Source organism: Orcinus orca, chromosome 13 (genome assembly GCF_937001465.1).
Source record: "Orcinus orca chromosome 13, mOrcOrc1.1, whole genome shotgun sequence".
Lineage (NCBI taxonomy): Eukaryota > Metazoa > Chordata > Mammalia > Artiodactyla > Delphinidae > Orcinus > Orcinus orca.
In genome coordinates, this window is record NC_064571.1 from 72,179,786 (window position 1) to 72,199,745 (window position 19,960).

General features: G+C 57.8%; 1 protein-coding gene across 8 annotated transcripts in view; it reads left to right on the forward strand.

Annotated features, from left to right (window-relative positions):
* The first annotated feature begins 225 nt into the window (after positions 1-225).
* DNMT3A (DNA methyltransferase 3 alpha) overlaps positions 226-19,960 on the forward strand; it is a 106,590-nt gene continuing 86,855 nt past the window's right edge. For 2 of the 8 annotated variants that reach the window (XR_007470767.1, XM_012532413.3), the window contains exon 1: positions 226-388. The gene's annotated coding sequence lies outside the window, so the exon portion shown is untranslated. Of the gene's footprint in view, positions 389-858; positions 996-19,960 lie in introns of those variants that run through there. The other 6 variants (XR_007470769.1, XR_007470770.1, XM_049695748.1 and 3 more) reach the window with 5 other exon arrangements.

Consider the following 19,960-nt stretch of genomic DNA (forward strand, 5'->3'; position numbering starts at 1 on the left):
CACCTCAAGGTACGGGGAACTCACTCCCTTCAAGGGGGCTCATCCTATAGAAGTGCTCGAGCCTCCCAGACGGCCTCGATAGCCTGGCGCCCCGACCTTGGTCCTGTTGAGTGGGCCGGCCTCCACTCGGCGGCGGCACCTGGCGGGGGTGCCGGGTGGCGTGGGGCTTGCGGCGCGGATGGGCCGGCGCTGCTGTCCCCAGCCCCAGTGCTGAGGCAGGCAGAGTGCAGTGGGCTCTGGTGGAGGTCGGGAGAACTGCAGGGCGAAGACCGCCGGGGGCTCCGCGGGCTGCCGGGGGGAGGCACTTGACACCGGCCGCGGGAGAGGAGGGGCTGCTGTCCCTGCGGCCAGTGCTGGATGCGGGGACCCAGCGCAGAGGCAGCTCCAGGTAGCGGGGCGCCCCGCGGGGGGGAGGGCTGCCGCAGGCCCCCGGCGGAGTGGCCGGGAGAGCGGCCGAGGCGGGGTTCCTGGGCCCAGCGCAGGGTCGGGGCGCAGCGAGGTCCGGCCCTCCGACCCGCAGCGTGCGGGGAGCCCCCCCCAGCGGGGGCGTAGAGGCCGGGAAGTCGGGCCGAGGGCGCTAGGACCGGCCGCGCGCCCAGGCCGCTCCCGTCGCGGCGCCCCGGGGCCCCCAAGTCGGCGCTGCCTCCCGGGCCGGCTCCGCAGCGCCAGGGCCGGGGCCAGCGCGGCCGCGGGGGGCGAGCAGCGGGCGGAGGCCTGGGCCCGCGGGCGGCCGGAGGGAGGGAAGGAGGAAGGCGGAGAGAAGGGGTGGGAGGGGGGGACCCGGCGGAGGAGGCGGAGAGAGGGAGCGCGACAGCGAGCGGAGGGAGGGAGCGAGCGAGGCAGGCAGGCGGGCCGGGAGGGAGGGAGGGAGGGCGCGCGGGCGGCGGCGGCGGCGGCGGCGGCGGCGGCGGCGGCGAGAGCAGAGGACGAGCCGGGACGCGGCGCCGCGGCACTAGGGCGCGCAGCCGGGCCGGCCCGACCCCACCGGCCACACGGTAATGAGCGCCGCTGCTGGCGGCCCGGGAGGCCGGCCCGGAGGCGGGCGGGGAGGAGGGGAGCCGGGCGGGGGCCACGGCGGCGGGCAGTGCCCGGCTCGGGGCACGCTCCCGGACCCCCGCAACTCGGCGCCGGGCGCTCGCGGAGCCAGGGCTGCGGGCGGCGACGGCGGGCCGGGCTGGCCGGGGCGGCGCGGGGGATTTGAGGGTTTGTTTATGTCCCCGCGGGCTCCACAGGCGCCCCCTCCCGTCCCGCCAGCTCCCGGCGCGTAGCCCCCTCCGCGCCCCCGCCCGGCTCCGGGCTCAAGTTCAAGTCTATACAATGCCGCGGGGGGCCTCCTCCGCCGCCGGCCTCAGCCGCGGTGCCCCGCTAGGCGCTGCCGCAGGGGCCCCGGCCTGGCCGCCCCCGCCTTCCGGGCCCTGCCCCCGCCCCGGGGCCCAACCTGGGGCCTGCGGCCGGGACGCCGGAGGGCGCGGACCCCGACCCGGAATAATCGGCTCCCGCCGCGGCCCGCAGGGAGCGGGGGAGGGGGGCGGGGGCCCGGCCCCGCGCAGGCTCCGCGGTGGCGGCAGAAAATGGCAGCCTGGCACGACCCGGCCCCCCGCCCCTCCCCCCGGCTCCCGGCCCTCCTCGGCCCGGCGGGGCGGGGGACCCGGGAGGCCCCCGGGGGCGGGCCGAGGGGTGATCTGGGGGCCGGACCGGGGAACGCTGCGCAGCGATCTTCCTCCGGCCACCTGTGGCTGGGGGAGCGGGGTGCCAGCGGATCTGGGAGGGGCTGCGGGGGTGGGGAGAGTGCCACTTGGGGGGCACACCTCTACGCGGAGAGTCGGGTGGCGCGCGGGGGGGACGTCGTGCCTGGCTCCTCCCTGCCCCCGCCGCGGGCCGTGGGAGCCGGGGCGGCGGCGGCGGCGGCGGCGGCGGCGGTGGCGGCGCCGCAGTGTGGGGGCGGGGCGGGGGCGGGCGAAGATCCCGGGCCGGGGCCGCGGGGGCCGGAAAACGCAGGGGTGGGAGCCTCAGGGCCTGGGCCCGGAGCGTGGCTGGTGGGGACGCCCTGGGTCGCCCCCTGCAGCAGCACCCACCCCCCTGCACACACTCAACACGCACGCGGACACACTCACGCACACGCACCCCCGCTGGGCCGGTGCAGACGTGTCCTTGAAAGCTTCGCATCCGCACGGTGAAGGACGAGGCCTCGCGAGGCTGCGGATCGGGGTCTTCGGCCCCACGTCCCAGCGCCCCGGGAGACCCCAAGCTTCCGAGCCGCAGGCGGCCTCGGTCCGTGTCCCGCCCTCACCCCAGCTCCCCTCCCCCTCCCTCCTCCCTCCCCCTCGGCTCAGACGGAGCTGGCAAGGGTCCAGGGCCCGCCCCTGGCCTCCCCCAGCCCCCCATCGCTGGGGCCCGCGGCCCTCTAGCTGCCAAACTGCTTTTCGCTTTCCTGGAGGCTCCCTTCTTGGGGGCACCCACTCCCTTCCCTCTCACCCCCATTAGTTCCCCCGTTTCTCTGCATCCCTTCTGTCCTTCCTCCACTCTCCAGTGCAAAGGCAGTTGAGTAGGTGTTGGCCCCTTGGGTGGGGAGTGAGGGGCTCACTGGTTCTCAGGGGCTCTCTTCCCCAGCTCGCGAGAGGAGCCCCCTGTGGTTGCACCTTGACCCAAGATGGCGTCCTGTACCCAGCTGGGCAGCTCTGGCCTGTGTCAGGCAGGGAGGAAGGGCCCGGGCCCCAGAGCCACACAGCTCGCCCCCTTCCAAACCAGAAGGGACAGGAGGCTGCAGGAGAAGAGCCGGCCGCCCTGTGACCCAGCTTGCCCCTTGCTGCTGTGCCCAGAGACTGCCATCACCATCCCTGGGGGACTGTTCAGTCTTCATGTTTCACCCTGGGCTGCCAGCGCTGAACCGGCCTCCTGGGCTGGCGGGCTGCGAAGGGATCCTGGGATCAGGTGCTGCTCCGCTGTGCCTCCTCCCTCCCAGGCAGATGTGACAGCTGCAGCCGGGGAAGCTTTTCTCTTTGGGCGATGCTGGAGAGCTAGGACTGGCCTCTGGGATTTGGGGAGCCCAGCTGTCAGGCGGACCCTCTTTGGGCTGCCCCCTCTGCTGGCAGGGGTCGTTTCCTGGTGGTTTCCTGAGCTGCCTGGGTTTGGAGGCTTGGGCTGTTAGGGGTTCCTGCTAGGTTGCTGGGGCAAGGTGGTCCCCCTCTGCTTCCAGGTCCCGTTGAGGCCCTGGTTGGGCTGTTTGACAGGGAGCTCTGTGAAAGCGTGAGTCTGTGTGCGTGTGTGTGCATGTGTGCACATGTGCTGCACGCAGTCAGTGGCCCAGGCAAACTTGTGTGGCGGGTCTGGCACCTGCCCGCCTCCCTTCCCGGGCCCCACTCGTCTGGGCCCTGGCTCCCTCTCCAGCCTCTTGTCCAGCTCCTTGGGGCTTGTCTTCAGCTACTCATCAAATGCACACTTCCTGGCTCGGGTAGACCAAGGTTCTCCTTGTCCTCCTTCCCAGGCTTGTGGGCCTGCAACAGGAAGCCGACCTTAGAGAAGGTGAATTCCTTCTAGACTCAAGGAGTGTGGTCCACAGTGCAAGGGCTGCCCCCCGCCCCCCCCAACCCCGGCACTGGAGAAGCAGAGAAGAGGACAGCCATGCCATGTGTCAGGGTGTCTGCGGACGGGATTCCTCTGTGGGGTGAGGGTTGGACTGCAGCTTGAAGGTCCATTCCAGCTTTTAAATTCTATGGCTCTGATTCTAGTGGTGGAATTTCAGACCCAGGAGTGGGGGCGGGGTGGTCTCGCCTCACAGAGATAATCAGGAATGGCTTCCAAGGAGAGGAGGCCTGAGTGAGAGCAGGGCCTCCTGGGGGCTGGGCCTTTGAAAGGAGAGGGTGGGGTGAGGGGTGAGGGCCCTTCAGGAGACAGGTTTGTCACGTCTGACTCCACAGGGAGTGTAAAAGTGCAGCCTCTGGTTAAGCCTTCGCACGTGTGTGTCCTTCTGTAGGTTTACGTGTACACTTGTGTGTGTGCGTAATTTCTGAGGTTTCCTCCCTGAGTCCAGTTTGCAGTGAGCTCCTGCGTTCCTATGGACCTTCTTGAAGCTGAAACTCCAAGCTCCTCATCCTTTCTTGGTCTCTCTGGTGACCAGGCCCCATCCAGGAGCCCACCCAGAGTCATCTATCTCACTAGAACCAGAGATGCTCCCAGTGCTTTCCCTAGCACAGTCACACATCACCGCCATTGGGCCTCTGAAAAAGCCTGCAAGGGAGACAGACAAGCTATAAAATACTTGCCCCGGGTGACCTGGCCAGGAAGAAGCGGGGCCAGGCCTGCCCTCTGGGGAGCTTAGACTGTCTCCTGCTCCAGCTCTCCCGGGCTCCTGCGCTGCGTGTTGGTCTCTCCTCTCAGTTTGTGGTCTCCACGGGACCTTGCCCTGGCCGCCTCTGGTCCCCCATCAGACATTCTGTGGGGTTTCCACGAGTGTCTGCTGGACATCTGTGTTTGCGTCCCTGTCCTCCCCCGAGTGGCAGGCTTGGTGCCCAGCTCTCTACTGCTTGCTACTGCTCTGCCTTCCCCGAATAGCCATCGCCTACTTATAAGCCAGTTCCTTAGGCTCAAGCCTTCCTGAAAAACCTAAATTCTTCCCCGGATTCCATCAAGGCTCCTTTTTGTGGGAACCAGATAGAAAGGGGACTCCGAGAGCAGTCTTGCCAGCTCTCTAATGGCCATCCTTGGCCTGAAACGTTACCATTAGAATCCAAGCCCTAGAGTTTAGGGCTGAAAGAGAACTTGAAGCTCTGAGAACACCTGGAGCTGGGTTGGGGGCTGTTTGGTTGTGGAGCCAGGCCCGGTGTCTTCCAGGGCTGGGAGTGCTACCCAGAGCCCAAGGCCGGAAGGGCCAACTGTGTGCCTGTCACATGTTCCCCTCCCTCGGCACTTCCTGCCACCTTCCACTCTCTTGAGCCTGGGGTCCCTGACTTGGTGCCCGTGTCCTCTTCCCCCATCCGATGCCCCATGGATAGTTGAGTGTGTCTCTGGCCTCTAGCTTGGGGACAGGCAACAGTTAGGGTCACGGAATGGCCTGTGGGAATTGTTTCCACTTCCGTTCTGGTGTCTAATGGATGGTAGTGCCGGTCAGGAGCCCGACTGCCCTTGGAGGCTGGGCGTCTCTGTGGGCCTGTGCACTCTGCTGCTCCTGAGCAGGGCTTAATAGTAAACGAAAGGCGCCAGATTCCTTTCCACTCAAATCTTGAGGGCTCGTTTTCAGTCATTTCTCTCTTTGACTCTCTTCCCTCAAGAAAAACGTACCAAATCCGAGATCCATGCAGTGTTGGAGATTCGCGTGTGTGTCTCCAAGCCTGCCTCCCCTTGGCTAAGTGTGTGGGCAAGCCAGGGTGTGGTGCACGTGTGTCTGTGCATATTTCTGTGTACGCGGCCTGCAGCCGCGTGGGGACAGAGAGCCTGGACATGAGCTTGCACATGAGCCTGTCTCCAGGCAGCCGAACGGAGGGCCCCGGAATCAGAAGGAGCGGCGTTCGGACGCTTCACAGTTGTGGGATCTGGGGTAGCGCAATTTCTCTGAGCCTCCAAGTTTCCTCACCTGTAACGTGGAAACAAGACCAGGCGCTACACATAGGTTGTTGTAAGGATTAGCTGAGATAATGCCGCTTCCGCTCTTAGCAGAGTGCAGGCGCTCAGCGTTAGCGTGAGTAGCGTCATCATTTGGGCGGCTCGCGTGGCCTGGCACTGCAGGAAGTGCTCTGTGAAGTCTTGTCCACCTTCCTGCCTTTCTTGCAAAATCTTGGACAGATGAGGAAAGTGCTGATTCTGACTGAAAAATCTTCGGAGGTGGGAGGCTCCTCAGTGCCGTTTAGGAGTCCGTTCCAGAGTTTGACAGATCGCACTGTCAACAGGTTGTCTTTGTATCCACCTTAAACCCCTTGTGCTACAGTTTCAGCTCTTTATTCGGATTCTGTCCTGAGTGCAGTCTGTTTGTTGCCCTGTACCAGGGTCTTGCTGGGCAAGACCCTGTGCTGAGCTTTGAGGGAGTTTAGGGTGTGCCCAACTAATTAATGACCACAGACCAAGGTCGAGGGAGAGGGAGAAATAAAACGCTCAAAGGACAGTGAGGTCACAGCCAACTGGAGGGATCAGGAGAGGCTTCCTGGAGGAGGTGGCTCCTGTGATGATCCTCAGAACACAGAGATGGGGCTTCCAGACCAAGGAGAGGAAGCCAGGCTGTCGGGGACAGGGTGGCTGGAGTGTGGCGGAGACTCCAGGGCGGTGAACAGTGCCTCGGAGGCAGCCTGAGGCCCCACGCTGATTTGAGGGGAGTGGGCCCCTGTGCTCTGTAACTCCCGTGTGGCCTGTGGAGAATCGCCTAGAACTTCCCTGCTTGTGGCTGTGAGGGACGGCAGGGGAGACTGAGGGACGAAAGGGAGGGAGGGGAAGGGGCCGGCTGAGCTCATTTGGTATGGGATCTTGATTCCTTTATATTCTGTAGACTAGAGCTTAAGAGCTCAAACTTGGAGGGAAACAGAGCAGGGTTTAAATTACACCAACCCTGGGGGGTCGTGACCATTAAGGGGAACGCCAGCGGGGCAAGGTCTCTGTCAGTGATGGCAATCATGATGTGAATGGGCGGAGGAGGGTCCCTGGCCTGGCCTCCCAGAGGTCTCCGTGCCCCGTTTGTGCATCCCCTTCCCCAGGCCGAGGCACCCCAGCGTCCAGAACATTCCTGTAAGGGCTGCAAGCACAGCGAAAGGGGACGTCAGCAGACCCTGACTCCACACTGCCCTCTTCCCTCCCTCCTCCATGTGCAGCTGAACGGAGCCCCCAGCTTGGAGGGGAGGTGCCCGGGCTGGCGGCCATGCCCCTAGGTGTGGCTGCAGGTGCCTGACAGGCCCCGGCAAGGACAGCAAGTGGGCAGGGCCCGCCAGGCCACATCTCCCTTGCTGATCACATAGCAGGCCTGTCTGGAGGACAGCGACAGGGGGAGGAGGTGTGGATACCTGGGGCTTTCCTAGCTGCATCTCAGCAGGGAATGAAAAAATTTTTTCAACTGTAGCTCAGCAATGCCCACTCCCATCCTGCTCTGGTCCCCTCTGACCTCCAAGGTTTCCCAGCCTTATTTACATCTGCAATCAGATTCCTATTTTCTCTTTCCTGAGGTCATGGCCCTGCTCACTGTCATCCTTATTGATCTTCCCTCTCTGTTTCTGTTTCAAATGTCAAGGTCATTTTTAATTCTGAGCAGTTGTTAGCTGCCCCCGTTTGGATGTACAGAGGGGATGGAGGACCACCTCTCACAGCTCGTAACTGGAGGGCTGCAACTTGGGTGTCCTGACTCCTAATCTAGTGCTCTTCCTGCTTTGCGGCTGTGTGGACGGATCCAGGGGTCAGTGGGGAAGATGTTCCAGACCTAATAGATCAGCTAGAGCCCGGTGTGCCAGCAGTCCTTCCTTGAAAAGGTTAAAAGATGCTCAGAGGGGACATTATGGGACGGTGGGGTCAGATCTGTGGCTTACTGAGCCATGGGTTGAATGAGGGCCTATCATGGTGAATGTCCGGGAACGCCTGGGCTGGGAGGCTGGGGGACCTGGGAGCCTGCCTTCCCTCAGAGGTTCCCCAGAGGACACCAGGAGGGGCAGGCGAGGGCGCTCGGGCCCATGCCAGGCGGCCGGGATCCTCTGGCACTCCAGCAAGCAGAACCTGTTGGCAAGGGGCTTCTTGAGGAATGGTCCTTTGTGATTAATTTTGTAGATTCTGAAAGGATACCTAAATTTGTGGATAAAGAGGAATCTAATCAGATTCTCCCAGTGGCTTTGAAATGAGATGGGAAGCGTGTCTATTCTGACATGTTAGATGTCCATGATATGGTGCAGAGTGTGATCTCATTTTCGTAAAATTCCTTTAAAATACACGCCAGTGTGCACACTTATAGGCTAGCAGATGCTTAGAAAAAGTCGTTCTGGAAGGATAACCCAGCAAACGTGTCAGCAGAGGCCTTGCCACTTTACTTTATACACTTTCGTAACCTTTGCAAAAATATAAAGGCGCATGCATTCCTTTCTTAATGACCACAACAAAAATAAAACCACACTTTTAAAGCTTCTGGATAAGAACTTATAAAAATTTGAGTCACCCTTGGGCTGGAAGGGTGGACTCTTTTATAATGGATACGAAACTGGCTTGGAGACTGACAGCAAAGGGTGGGGCTACTCAGGTACTTGTCTTTTCTGGAAAGGTTGCAGGGAGATTTATTGCAGACCCTGAGGTCTCCAAGCGAAGGCCTGGCCTGGTAGGGATTGGGTGAGAGTGGAAAACAGGCAGCTGGCAGCACCCCGGTTCACTCCAGGGCAGCAGACCAAGTTCGCTTTATAGGACGGTGACTGGAAACTCTCAGTTCTGACCCAGGATGGGAAACAAATCATTGAGGATCTTCCCTGAAGGCTTCAATCTCGTTGCTGTTGTGACCCAAATGGTCTCGGTATGGACCTCAGGTGACCCAGCCCTGGCATGGCCTGGGGAGCCACGTGCAGGGAGGACAAAATGGGGCTTCAGGAGGCCCCTCCAGGGGTGGAGGGGATGCCTGGGAAACTCGTCTGGCATGTGGGCTCAAGCTGTGCCCGCCTCTGTGATCTGGAGGCCCAGGAGCAGGTGGCAGTGACCCAGGTGACAGGGTGGAGAGGTGAGGAGGGGCAGATATAAATTCCTCTGCCTGTTGCTTGGCAACAGTGCCCACCTCCCCCTTCCACAGTCCCGTCCCCCAGCCACTGCCCATGGGCGCCATCTTGGAGCTTGCTTTGCCCTCTGAGGCTGCCCCTGGTAAAGACAGCAGGAGAAAGGGTGTGTGGACTTCTCTGGCCCAGCCCCGCCCCACTCCGCCCCTGCAGTGAGGCAGGAAGATAAATAAAAGGACAAGAGCTGGTCCTTCTGCAGACCGCCCCCTGCCCCAGGCTGCTAGGGGACAGACGTGCAGTGCAAAGAAGTGACCTCGAGGCAGGCAGTCCTTGATTTGCATCTCAGCCCTGCTACTACCATAGCTACAGAGGGACCTAAAAGTCTCTGAGCTGCGGGATTTTCATCTGTGAATCAGGGATAAGAATCACATTCACATCTTGCTGGTATTGCTTGAATCAAATGAAATACGGTGTGAAAACTGTCAGCGCTGCGCCCAGCACATAGTAGGTACTCAGGAGGTGTGAGTTCTTTTTCTCTGAGTCGGGTCAGGACAGGGCTGCATGAGGGTGAATCTGGGGACCTGGTGAGGTGACCCCGTTGGAGGCCCCCTTGCCTTCCAAGACCCCACAAATGTTGCCTGTCATCCTCATCACCCCTTAGGGGTCGCAGGGCCTCCACTTCCTTTGTAAAGCCACGATTTGGCTGGTTGATCTCTGAGTGCTCCGGCCAGCCCCGGCCATCTGCTCTCTGGGCCTTGAATCTTGATGTACTCCTGTCAGTTTCCTGAGAGTCCAAGCCCAGTGGGGACTCAGTAGGTCCCCCAAGCCCTGGGCCCTCGCCCTTCCTGCCCTCTGCTCTCTTTGGGTCCAGAGCAGGCAGTGGCCTCTCCTCTGGTTGCTGGGCCTGCTGGCAGGGCTGGCTCTGCCCCCTGGCCCACAGGCATGGGAGGGTCTTGACCACAGCCGGGCCTGGGAGCTGGCACACAGCACTGGTTCCTAATGGTTTTATTACCAGCAACAATGTGGTGCTTGTTGCCATCCTCTCACAGGCCTGTGGTTCCCAGCCCAACTAGTGGTGGCCTGAGGGCCTGCCTGGTACTGGAAGCCCAGCTGGAAAGCCCAGTGGGGCAGGGCAATTGCCTCTGCATTTTCTTTTGTCAACACCCTCTGTGCAGCCTGGACTCTGAGATAGTGTGGTGATATGCTGGGGCCCCAAGCTGGCAGGCCTGGCAGCTCTTGAGTTTTCTCTCCAGAGGGCCCTTGCTTCAGTTTCACAGATAATGTTTATCTATTCATTTATTAAAGACCTACTATGTGTCGGGCACTGGCTACAAAGATAAGAGAGACTGAGCTGGTTCTCAAGGACCCCGCAGGGGAGATGAGAGTCTGGCAAGGTGACCATTACATCGTAGGTGGGTGGAGAGAGCTCTGCAGCGTGTACCTGGAGCATTACGGGGGCTCAGAGAAGGGACATCTCATTCAAGGGGGGAGGGAACAGCAGGAAAGGGTTTCTAAAGGAGGTGAGGCTGGAGCTGAGTCTCAAAGCGTAGGGGGCAGTTAGCCAGGTGGTCCAGGGCATTTTCTCCCATGATGTGGTGGGAGTGATGGGATATGGGGGATCATGGGATGTGAGGCTGGAGGGCTGGGCCGAGCTGGACCACGGAAGGCCGGGATGTTACCCATTCGTCGACGTTGGCCTTGGAGTAACGTGTCCATATTTGCGTCTGAGGAAGATCATCCCGGGGCATCAAGGAGGAGCACTTGGGCAGCTGAGGCTGGGGTCGGGGAGCCCAGGCAGAAGGCTGGTGCAGGAATCCAGGGGAGCCGCAGTGCAGGTGTGGAGGAGGGCTGCTCTGTGAGGCATTTAGGTGGGAGTGACTGGGTGATGGAGAGGGTGAGGGGAGCTGGCTCAGCCCGCCGCGTGGGTGGAGGTGCCGTCCGTCCGCTGAGAGGGCTCGGCTGGAGGGAGTCTGGGAGAGATCTTCCCGTGGGAGGCAGGGCTAGAGTTGGGACTTGAGGGTGGTTAGGATTTGTGCAGGCGGAGCCTGGGCTGGGCCGGGCTTGCAGAAGAGGGAGGGCCTGTGTCACCAGGCCTGGATGTGGGGACCCAGGAAGGCGCAGGGTCCAGGTGATGGATTAGAAAGGCAGGCGCATTTTATTCCGTAACTGGTAGCAATCCCTGCAGATTTTTAAGGACGGAAGTAACGTAACCAGGCATTTGTACCACGTACATTGGGCATACTGATGTTTGGGGGGGGCTTGAGCAGGGGCTTCTGCTTCTCAGGTGCTCCCCCGAAAGATGAGCTGCAAGGCCTAGACCCTGTTCCTCAACTCCCTGCTGCACAGCCTGGGCCGAGTGTCATCACTCTCTGACAGTGGTATGTGAATTGCAAAGTTGCCATCCGCCCTGGGTTTAGAGGCAGGTCTGCCAGTGTAGGAGGGGATAAGATGGGCACAGCAGTTTTGGTAAACAAACAGAAAAGAAATAAAAACTGTTTCTCTAAAGTAGGAATATGAGTCTTTTGTGTGTCACAGGAAGAGCTGTTTCCAAAGAATTTCTAGAAAAGTGGCGTGAACCAGGTCAGCATCACTGAACCCGGGCAGAGGCAAGAGGCGGCGTGGCATTGTGCCAGGGCCACCAGGCTCGGTGCTGAACAGACAGTGGTTTCACCTTGGCCCTGCCACCTCCTAACTGAGTCCTCCTCAGGAAGATCGCTTCACCTCTCTTAGCCTCAATTTTGCCGTCTGCAAAGTGGAGACAACCTTCCAGACTTGTGTCATTTGTTTGTTTGTTTGTTTGTTTCAAACACTGCTTCTTGCCCTAAACTTGGATATTTTGTGTCATGTGTCTTTTAAAAGAATCCTTCTACAGTTGGCCTCCCTGGTATTTGCGGATTAAAATTCAGCTGTGCCTGGTCCCTGTCTGGCGCTGAAGAGGCACAGCCCCCCACCGCGCACGCCCCTCTTCCCCTGTCTCACATGCCAAGTTTCCTCTTGCTCTTTGCCTCCCGAGAGGCCTGACCCCCCCCAGTGGGTTTTGAGTTCCATGTTCCTGGGAAGCTCCACTTATCATGTTCCATTGACTCTCTTGTTCCCCAAACCTGGGTCACCCCAGTGTATTTGAAGAGCATCTGCTGAGCTAAATGGGAACTAGGGGAGGAGGTCAGTTCCTTGTCTCTTTTTAATGGAGGGTCGGGTCGGGTCTGTGTAGAGCTGCCCATGGCTGTGTGGAGAGCAGAGGACGAGGGAGGGAGAAGCTCTGACCCATCCAGGGCCTGGGCGGACCACGGCTAGGACCTTGCCCAGTAGCTGGCTTCTGTGCCAGGGAAAGGGGTGCAGGGCCCTAGTGGAGTCTGGGAGATGATCTCAGGGTGACCTCGGTCTGGATGGGGAGGCCAGCTTCCTCTGTGATCGGGCACACGTGGTGGCCATTGGGCTGTTGTGTGGCCCCTGTGACATGCAGCCATGGCCACGGGGAGACCTTGGAGGCATCTCTGCTCTCCGGAGGAGGCTGGGTGGGAAGCTAGCTCCTCAGCGGGGGCTCCTGTGGAGGTGGCGTTGGCGAGAAGGCCTGGGCCGGAGTCAGGCTGTGCCTGGCGGGGGATAGGGTGGGTGGGGACCACTGTCAACTTGAGTGCGGAAACCAGTGTTTCCCTGGTTGGTACAGACCTGCGCTTGTACCCCTGTCACAGGGGCACCCTCTGGAAGCTGGTGTGTGTGGACCGAGGGTGTGGTGGTGTAATCACACGGAATGTACAGCATAATTAATCCGGCATACCCTTAATGGCATGCAGAATTGTGCTGCATGCTAATTAGGTGTACATGGTGAGCAGTTCACGTAACGTTTTTGTAATTGGTATTAGTTTTGCAGAGGCAAAGTGAGCTTATGTGGTTTGTTTCTTCTTGCTCCGTTAGTTCTCTAGCACAGGCACTTCCTAGCTCTTGGAGGAATTCTACTGCAAATGTTTGTTTGTAGGGCAATGTTTTGTATTTTCTCTCAGAACAATGTTATGAATGGTTATGAGGTTCCCAAGCTGGTTTCCAAATGCCTCTTTGGCCCACACTTTAGGTGAAATGTGCGACGCGTATGCGGGGAGGCCTCGCCTGGGATTCTCCTGCTTCAGGTTCCTGGAGCCTGCCTCTGTGTGTGTGTGTGTGTGTGTGTGTGTGTTTGCGCACACAAACATGTCTTTCTGCATGTGTCTGTGTATGTGAGTGTGCCCGTGTGGGTCTGTGTCTGTGTCTCTGTGTGTGCCTCTGACCCCTGAGGCCACAGTGGCAGGTTAAGGGTGCTGGTAAAGAGGTTATTTATTCTGGTTGCGAAGGCCCTTGCGCTGGGGGATTAGGGGAGGCCTCGCGGCATTAGCTGGGAGAGAGGACACTGGGTCAGGCCACAGCAGCCGTTCAGGAGCCAGCGAGAGCCATTCCTGGGCGTTGTCTGAAGTGAGAGTCTAGGTTTCTTAAGGACACTTTACTGGCCTTTCACCCTAATTAATGACATACTTTTTTCTTTTTGAATTTTTGCATTTAATTTTATTTATTTTTTTATACAGCAGGTTCTTATTAGTTATCCATTTTATACATATTAGTGTATCTATGTCAATCCCAGTCTCCCGATTCTTCCCACCCCCACCCCTGCCGCTTTCCCCCCTTGGTGTCCACACGTGTGTTCTCTACATCTGTGAATGAGGTACTTTTTAAAAAAATTCATATTTATTGAGCGCCTACCATGTGCCAGGTATCATGCTAAACACTTGACTCAAATTCTGTCATATCTTAAAATAGACTCAGGAGGTAAGGACTCTCATTGTGCGGTTTGGTAAAGTGTGGCCTGCGTCTGAGCGGCAGAGGTTTGAGGTGGGTTCCGGCTGAGCCCCCTTAGGGCTGAAGGGGTGGATGAACTGCACCAGGGCCCGCGGGCCAGAGGCTAGTGATTCTGGGATGTGCTACCCAGAACCCTGGGTTCTTCCTCCTCTCGGGCCCCCTTTCCCCCCTGCAAGTGGTTTGGTTTCGGTTGGGGCAGAGAGTGAGGAGAAAGCAACCCAGGGAGCAGCAGGTGGTTCTGACAGCAGTGGGTTCTTTCATGCACTCTTGGGTGGGCAGGGGCTGTGCTCCAGCAGCAGCTCCCAGACCCTGAAGACTCTTTGGGGGACCTCCTGGTTTGGGCCCGGGAGGGGGTCAGCTCTGTGGCCTGGGAGGAGTGTGAAAAGGTGCGGGCGGGGGAGCATCGCACGGATGGTATGAGGAGAGAGTGGTCCCAGGCAAGCCGGGGACCAGCTTCCAAAGGCCTGGGTGGGTGGGAGGCCGGCTGTCCCCGCTTCCCATGGTTCACAGACACCCTGACCTAGGTCCCTCACGACCCCCGGCACCCTGGGCATCTGGGGGCTGGCTGAGCCTGCGGACCCCGTAGCAGGCGCACGTCCTGGCCTGGGGCAGGTGGAGCAGGGCCCTTCCCGTTGGCGCACTGCCTTGGGGAGCTCTGGCAAGCGACCCCTAGAATGGGCTTGTGGGGGGTCCCTCGAGGCACCGCAGCGCCGTGCTGGCGATGTTGCGGCTGCCTGGGAGTGATTTCACCCCCTCCTCTCTGCCTCAGGGGTCAGGCGGAACAGGGAGACCAGGGAGGGCCGGTGGCAGAAGAGCAGGGTGCAGGACATGACTCTGACCTCATCTGTTTCAGAAAACACACACATCCGTCTACACGAGAAATGCCAAATGACTACACAACAAACTGGTTAAAGACCCCTGGGAGGGTGGTTCAGGAGGAGCGGTAGGGGGTGGGGGTCCTGAGGGGTGGGGAAGGGGGCTGGGGGCCCTCTGGAAGGAGCCCCCCCCTCGTGGAGGAGAGAATGCTGTGAACGTAGACACAAGCGTGTGGGAACAGGGGATGTGAGCTGGGGGCCTGGAATGATGGAGTCAGCTAGGCGAGGTGGGGGCCAGGTCAGAGCAGTAGGCTGAGGCCAGACTCGGAGAGCCAGCAGTGTAGGACCAGACCGGAGTTCAGATCTTACAGTGTGTGAAAATCACTGGCATCATCGGGTTTTTAAAAATAACAGCTTTATCGAGATATGATTCATATACCATACAATTCGCCCGTTTAAACTGTGCGATTCGATGGTTTGTAGTGCGTTCACGGAGCTGTGCAGCCATCACCACAATTTCAGAACATTTCCATCAGGCATCGTAGGTTTGATTGAGGAAGCCATGTGTGGAAAATCTTTGCTGAGAGGCTGGGGTGGGAGAGAGGGACACCAGAGGCAGTGAGACGCGTTACAGGGTAGCTGCCGAGGTCTAGACCTGTGGTCCCGAGGGCCTGGAGGGCAGGGGTGGAGAATAGGGGCCCGAGGATCCGGTGCCTGGTGCAACGTGGGGACTGAGGGGGCAGGTGGGACCTGAGTTCTCGGCGGGGTTTTGGACTTTGGCAGCTGAGGGGAAGGTGCTGCCACCTCCACGTAGAGAGAGGAGCCACAGGAAACATGAAGCATCTGGTTCTAGAAGAGTAGGGTTTTAGGTAACTGCAAGTCATCCAGGTGGGGATGTCCAGAGAATAAAGTTGGAGGCCTTGCAGTAGGAAGTCTGCACTCATTTAAGCCCAGGTATCTCAGCAGAGGAGAATCGAGAGTACAGCTGGATCACAGCAGGACCCGAGAGGGGTGCCCACTGGGCAGCAGTGAGAGCAAGACCCCAGCCAGCCAGGAGAAAGAGCGGAGGGGCCCGAGGGCCAAGAGCTTGGAGCCAAGGGGGCAGAGGGAGCCAGGGAATCCCCTTGTTTGTGAACTTGCAGGGGTCTCCTGTCCACCCAGTGCCCAGCTTGGCAATGACACTCAATGAGGGATCGCTGAGTGAGTGCTTGAGGCAGGGAATGATTAGCCGGCAAGGAGGCTGAACTGAGCTCAAGGACGCCAAGGATGGAAAAAGGCCCTTTGAAGCCGTGGGTGACTGTATCTGTCAGGGCCGACTCAGGAGACAGGAACCGCATAGCGATTTGAACAGGCAAAGTTTAATATAGAGACTTATTAATGATAACAGGAGATTGGAGTATTGAGAGATTGGCTAAGAAGTAAAAGGATCTGCAAAGAACACAGAAATAGCATATATGAGAACAGCAGCTACACCCAGGGCTGCCATGGAGCGCCCAAGGAAGAGGCCCCCAGGGCTGAGAACCTGGCCTTGATGCCCCTGGCTCCCTGGGTGACAGGGAAGTCACTGTGGTGCCACGTTGGCAGGACTTGCTGGAAACCTGCCCCCGGGACTCACTGGAAGTCCATCCTTCTGGGTCCCAAGGAAAGTTGTTCATGAGGAAGTATCTTGCTGGAGGTACAATGCTTCTAAACTACCCAAAAGGAGTATTGGGTGAAGCTGCTGGCTGCTCGCGACTGTCGAACACTGCTGGAGCCAGGTGCTGGGGAAGCACCCTTGCCGCAGGCCAGGCACTGGAGAAGCTGTGGCTCGACAGGCCTGGCCACTAGGGGAGCCCCAGGGGCAGCAGGATCTGACTGCTGGAGCAGTTGTATACGATGCAGAAATCCTTCAAGAGAGCACACTGGTTCTAGGAAAGAAAACTCCTCCTTCAATGTCTCTCCAGTGCCCTCTGCTGAGGGAGTTTGATGTCATGCCAGCTGGCAAAGGGGACATATTTAAGGGGCCTAGCTTCATTTTCACAGAGCAGGCAATGAAGGGTGAATAAACTAACTGGCACAGTCTGCTGCTTGGGCTGCACAGCTTGCATCTGCCCCCTTTTACACACATGTGGGCTCCCCTACCACAACCAAATAGTTGTATTTCTACCTACCAAGACACAGCTATCCTGCTTCCCGTTCTTACCCTGTCTCCCAAATGAGGCGTCCCAGCACTCATTGTATCAATCACTGTCTACATGAGCAACGCCTCACATTCAGTCACAGTCTCACTGAATATTCTGTTACCTAAAGACTAAATTGTAACGTTAACTTCTAACAACTTGTATATAAAATATAAATAATGGGAAGATGAAGGAAAAAGAAGAAAAGTGTTACCATGTACAAATAAACACATCTATATCAAGTAAATAGAAAACATGCAAAACTACTATAGTTCTCATTTCTATATTTGTTCACAAGACCACGTTTGCCCTCCGGCTTCCTTCTCCCATTTCCCATCCTGCATCTCCTCTGCGCTCAGCTGGCACCTCAGCCGGGCAGGATTCTTTTACCTGGTGGAGTGACCCAAACCCTGGTCCCTGAAGGATCTGAATCCTCGGTTGTCCTGCCTTTTCTTTTCTCGGTTCCTGTAGTTTTTCATTAACCCTTACTTTGGGGCATGGAAGTTCTAAGAGGTACCTGAGAGAATCCTCTGATTCCAGAAATTATCTTCCTGGCCCAATTTCTCCTTGGTAACTAGGATCAATTACTCCAGCTTGTGGAGTAACTCCTTTCTGTCTGTTGGTTCAGCGGCATTAAGGGGGTCCCCAAAAGCCAGGTCAATGACTCGTCTTCCAGTGGAACCATTGGGGTGTCCTCTTGGCAGACAGCATTCAGAGCCCCTAAACCTTGTCAGAGATGCGGGAGTGGAGTGGGGACCAGATGCAGGGGTCAAGGGGAGAGTTAGTGAAGAGGCTCTGGAGCTGGCACGTGTGGACCGTTGTTTAGAGAAGGCTGGAAGGGCCAAGAATCACACAGGTGTGGACCGTGGGCCACCTCGGCTTGGGGGGAGGGGAGGACAGAATCAGACCCAGGCTCATGGCCGTCCAGACAGCAGGCCCCGCCAGGGTCCACATGGCTGATTCTCGTGTGGACTGTCAGCCTGGACCCTGTGCCCTGCCTCCTGGGGCGTGGGGAGCCCATCGACTGCCCCCGCACACACGACCCCGACCCCCGGCAGGGCTCCTCCTGACACCACGTTCGGAAATGCGTGCTCCTGTACGGAACTCTGTATTGGCTCATTTTGGCTCCCAAGAACAACTTCAGCTCCTTACCAGTGTCTATTTTGGGTACAAACCTTTTTTTTTTTCCTCTCCTCCCTGCTTTTGGGGCTGTGTCATGGTAACCATAAGTGTGAGCAGAGGAGTCTGATTCAGCTCGGCTCTGCCAGTGTGGCCACCATAATGGCAGCATTTGGTGTGATTAAAAACGCTCACGCTGGTGGTGCTCTGGCCTCGAGGGTGGTGTGAGAGCCACAAGTCATCTTGTTGTGACTTCAAAGCCAGACAGATGGGCTTTGAAGTGGGGAACAGGATGGCAGGATTGCTGGCCCGTCGCCAGTGGCTTTTGGTATTCTACGGGCAGCTGGTGATTTGGGTGGGAAGGACGTTTCTGGAAGTCAGAGTCACGGTATGATGACACGCATCTCCCTCGTGTTGAGAGAGAATGAGCAATCAGAAAGTGGCACTGGGACCTCCCCCTCCCCCTCATTCAGCCCCGGTCTTGTGACCAAGGGTGGGGGAAGACATGGCAGATAAACATCTCTGTCTGGGAGGCTGTGATGTCTCCTCTCGGCTTTCTGCTGCCCCCAGCTTACCAAGCTTATCACCACCCTGGCAGATGCTTGGGTGGTGTGGGGCACAAGATACTCTCACGTCTTCTGTCACCCACAGGACTCATTTGCACCTCCTCCTAAGGTCAAATAGGAAATTCAGCCGTGAGGCTGTTATCTACAGGCTGGTGTCACATCAGGGGCACAGAGAGCTGATCTGGGGTCTGTGTTACTCGTGCTCATCCGTGAGACCGGGTGTCGCCATGTTTGTAAGGACTCTTAAGTTAGATGGACCTGGACTCAGAATCCTGCCCTGGGACTTTCGACCTACACTACTCTGGAGAGGTAATTAACCTCTCCAAGCCTCAGCTTATCCTTCTATAAAATGGGAATAATAGTAGAACCAACGTCATAGACTTCGTAGGTTGGTTATGAGGATGAGACGGGACAATGCATGTCCCTTAGCACAGTGCTGGACACACGGTAGGCGCTCAGTAAATAGTAGGATGAATAAATGAATGAATGACTCCCTCATCGGCAGGGCACTGAACACGATGATTAGAAGCTTGGACTGCCTGTTACCACCCTTCCCCCTGCCCTCACAGCCGACAGGCCTCACCAGGAAAGGGAGACTAACTGGAAACTTTGTTTTCTGATCCATTCCTTGGGAAAGTTAACATGTTTACAATGGTCACGTGCTAATTGTAAGAGATCATGATGAAGTGGAAAACTGTGGGCTTCAGCGGGGGAAAGACCTGGGTTTGTATCTGGTTCCTCCACCCATGAACTGTGGGACCTTAGGCAGCTTTGCTAACCTCTCCATACCTCATTCTTCTCATCTAGAAAATGGGGATAAAAATAGTCTCCACTTCAGAGGGTTGGAGTGAGGTGTGAGGATGTACAAGATGTTGAAATTGTAAAGCTCTTTTCACAGGGCCTGGCGGGTTGTAAGAATCGTAATCAGTACAAGCTCCATTGGAGTGAAGTACACTCACGGGCACTCCAGGGATGTCAACAAAGGAGAGAAAACTGTGGGCTGGGTTAGTCAGGGACTAATAACTGTTAAAATTTATTGAGTATATTCTTTGTGTCAGGCACTCTTGTTGGCATGTTTCTTAAAGCAAATAATATTAATGTTATTTCATCCATTCTTTTTTTTTTTTTTTTTTTTTTGGCCCCGCCGTGCGGCTTGCAGGATCTCAGTTCCCTGACCAGTGAGGGAATCGAACCTGGGCCCCCTGCAGTGGAAGTGTGGAGTCCTAACCCCTGGACCACCAGGGAATTCCCTGTTAGCATTTTTAATACATCTCACTTTAATTCTCACAACAGGCCTGTGAAGTGGCAAGTGTTATTTTCCCCATTTTACAGCTGAGAAAACTGATGCACAGTTATGCCTCAGGTCACACAGCTGACGCTAATACAGACAGAATTTGAACCCACGCAGTCGGGCCTCCCAGGGAAGACTTCAGGAGGTTGAGATTAGTATATGAGTCAGGACCGTCAGCCACAAGGCACAGACTCACTCACACCAAAGTAGGGAAAGTCTCACATTACCGGGAGGTTCAGAGATGCCCTGCCTCCAGGTACAGCTGGGTCCGGGGGCCCAGACAATGGCCTCAGTGTTCCAGCGTCTATCTCCATCCCTCAGGCAAGCTTTCCCCAATGCAGCCAGCAGCTCCTGACCCACGTCCCATCACGTTAGCATCTTTCCTTTGCACCAAAACTCTCCTGGGGGGCCTCTGATTGGCCCCGCCTGGTCACACGCTCACTCTGTGACTAGGGTGAGGGGTGGGGTCGGCACAAACACCACGAAACCCCACTGGGAAGGAGGGGAAGGTAACTAGATCGAAACCAGCAAAGTC